Raw genomic sequence first — 3,915 nt, 5'->3', positions numbered from 1 at the left:
TTTTTTTTTTTTTTTTTTTGGTCCCTATAAAGCTAAAGCATACTGTACACAAAACTATCTCCACAAAACAATCATTTCTTCACATAAGTGCCCCTACCCTATGTGCATATGCATGCCAACTGTATTGGAGCTATCCGCTTTCAACCTATTTAGTTTTCCACATATAAGGTAACACAGAAAAGGAAATTCATAGAACATGCAGTTGCTATATACCAAACCAATGTCGTCCTAACAAAGTGGCAAACATAATATTAATGAAATAACTAATCAAAAACAGGAAACATCACAATAAATGTTTTTTAACAGTCATGAACATGGATATGATTATGGTCTTCCTTACCCCAACACTATGCTCTCCTCTGCAACAACATGTAACCTCACATGCTCCCCTGACATTAGTTTTTATAACGAATTTATACTAATGACGCAAGCAATAGTAAACATTACATACTAACTTTGTACAGTATCCTCAGATTCATCAATAAATTAATTTTATCAAACTCTTTACATTTATTACATTTGAATCTAAAATAGTAGAATATTAAAACCCTGCTAGTTGTTGTATAATGCATTTCTTACCAAATTGTCTGCAATTTGGGCAAAACTTATAGCCCTGACCTCGCTATGTCCTTCTGAAACGTACGACTTCTCTTGTTCTTATTAACTAATGTCTACAAACACATTCCCGCCAACAAATTAAAATGAAGAAATTAGTTACATAAACTGTACTCGGTAAATTCAAATACCCCATCATATGTATATTATAAATAAAAGATAATAGAGCAAGAAAATAGTTGAACCTCCGTATCTAGATCAAACCAATAGTCAACTAGATCTGCATATTGCTGCTTCTTAGCCCATCCTGGTATTTTTGCAAGGACTTCTTCTTTGGACTCATCTTTTGGGTAGCATTTCTTTTTCAACTTGGTACGTCGGTTCCTCCTCAGTTCCCTTAGTAGGTGCATTGCCTACGTCATTTGATTAGCTAGGTGAAGAATTTCTGGGTTAATGATCCACTTTTTTTGAAATGCAAAAAATGAGTTAGCATAGTGCAATAGTTCACCCTACTGAACATGCCATTTAGCACACATTCAGTTGTACATAACAATAAAAAGTAGCGTAATATAGCTATAGATTGAACAAGTCTGAATTTCTAAGCAAAATGAATTGGATGGTTAACTCTCATTTAATTAAACAAAAACCTAAAGACTTCTCCTACTTCCTATTTCCTAATGATATCCACTAGAAGGTGCTCTGTGACATAAATCTCATTGCTATGAATTCTTTGTTCTTATATAAATTTGAGTCTTATACTTCATAATTGATTTATGCTAAGTCAAAGAAGCCATCTTCAAAGAAGTCAAAGAAGTCTTATACCAATCATGCTTGTTTTTCACATGGATTTTCCACATTGGTCCAAACCGTGAACATACACAAGCACAAATTGGCAACAACCACAATCTGATTTTGCGGTTGGTGCTAAACTACTATAGACAATGGCCCATTTTTTAAGAGCAATGTGTGCAAACATAAAAAATTTCACAATATTTTTCACAATAGCTAAATTCACAATATTTAAACCCACCATTGATATTATTATTTTTACATATCAAGTAACAATCTATAAACTATCTCATTTTAGAAAGTTGAGTGGCTTGAATCAAATAAATGATGACAAACATCTTTTTTTTTTTTATTGACAAAAAAATCATCTATGTTCTTTCTCCTTCACTTTCACTTTTATGTCTCCCATGACATTTCACTCTAAAACAAGTGATGGTTTTCTTTCCTAATATTTGCTCCTATCTCTTTTCTTCATTGCTTAAATTAGACGTAAGGAAAAGAAAAACAAAATGAATAGAAAAAAAAAATTCACATTGTAAGAGAATTTTTTGTTTGCGAAAACCTTGTACAAGAATCTTAATGGAACTGTTGCTAGGAAAAGTATATGATACCTTTAACGCTATGACAATTCAAAGGCCCACTTATCTTGTTGAATCATTCACCTAAAGTATAAATGAAGTATGAGGCTATGAAATGTATATATATCGAATATTAAAAAGTAAAAAATTCAAATATATATCCAACTTTGTTTCACTTTTAATGTTCCACTTTACATTTTGTAAATTGTATTATTTTTTCTGTAAATTATATTATTTTATTTCTGTAAATTGTGTTACAATGGAAAAATAAAAAGATGTGTTACAACTTGACAGACTATGATTAATAGAACTAAAAATTAAATAGTTCAACACTCAATTCATGACCAAATGATTTTTATATTCCACTTAAATGAGTTGATTGGGTAGAATTCGGCATGTTTCATAGTGCATTGAGCATATTAGGGCATATATATATGGATCAGCTAACTCACAAATATTTCAATGATAAAGACAAACAAAGTATGCTAATACCTGAATCTCTATCCAAGCATCTTCTTTGTGGTGAGGAGGGACACGCGTCCAATTCAAAGGCATAAGCGGGCAATAAGTGGGGCAGAGGCAAAAAGTGCCCAACCACCTTATGAATGTCTGTCCGCTCTCCCCAAGTGGTTGGTGTGTTGCATTTAACGGCAACTCAATTTTCTTATCCGGTGGACGTGCCCATATTTTTTGCATTAGCGTTTCCCCACACTTTTTAGTCCCATTACTAGATCCGGGGGTTTCTTGACCCAAATCTTTTGCACGCACATTACTCGTTTCTTGGGTTTGTTGAACCAAATTTTCTGCATATAGTAAACTGCCGTTAGGAATGAAATTTCAAAGTTCACAATTAGACAGAAGTTACTGTATATAGCTCAAGTGCACACTCTATACATGATAGTGATATTCGTCAATCATGGCATTATTATACTTGCTTTTTAGCTTTACTTTTTTGCCCATTTGTTTTCTTAATTTACTTATTACTCAGGACTAGAAGTGAATTAAGTCGTTCATATTTTCATGAATTTAAAAGAAGCAATGGGTAGCCTTGCATTGTTATCTCAAGAACATAATAAAAAGCATGTTTCAAAGCAACTAAGCATATTGATTTTAAAATTAGGCTAATAAGAGAAAGGGAGAATGGTATCTCTTTTTTTTTTTTTTTTTTCCTTTTTTTTTTTTTTTTTTTTTTTAATGGCTACCTATGAAGTACTTTACTCATTCGGATTGGAATGATTTTTTAATAATTGAAGAATGATTTTTTAATAATTATTGTTTTAATATTAATGTTTAATTTAATTTTATATTCATGGTGAAAAATTAAAAAACCAAGTGGTGGGTATCATATTCTTAATGTGTATATATATATAAAAGAAAATTTTATTTTATATAAATATCAAAATATTTTTTAAAATTAGTATTCGTGGGGTCATAAAGCCCAAAAATATGTGTTCACCTTCTATATAGGGCCTGAAGCCCATGACGAGATCCATAGTCACATATGAGGAAGGCAATGGTAATCATGGCCGCCCAGGAAACCGTGCCAAGGACAATCTTGTCCTCGGCCAGCTAAGGCCGAGGCTGATATAAAGAGACTTACCGACAAAAATAGTCTTCCAAAGTACCCCAGGGAAGAATATAAGTACAGCAAGTACTACAAAACGTGGGGGCTTTGGGCCACATTTTTTTGGGCCGCGTTTAAAAAACGCGGCCATAGATGTGCTACAGCCCCGTTTTTATAAATGGGGCTTAGAGACCTGACCTGAAGATGACAACGAGGACGAGTACACCAACGATGAGTAGCGTAATAGTTTAGCGGTGTATCCATTTATGAATTAGTTGGAATTCCTCTGTGTAGTATTTGATGAATTTGTTAATTCCTCTTAATATTGTTATTTCCTATAATTTGTACTTATTATGCATTCAATTCCTTATAAACTTTGCTACCTATTGAATTTCAAATTCATATCAACTTGGATCAAGTCTTGATATG

This window comes from Quercus suber, unplaced genomic scaffold (genome assembly GCF_002906115.3).
Source record: "Quercus suber isolate HL8 unplaced genomic scaffold, Cork oak 2.0 scaffold_598, whole genome shotgun sequence".
Classification (NCBI taxonomy): Eukaryota; Viridiplantae; Streptophyta; class Magnoliopsida; order Fagales; family Fagaceae; genus Quercus; species Quercus suber.
This window is presented reverse-complemented; position numbering follows the sequence as displayed.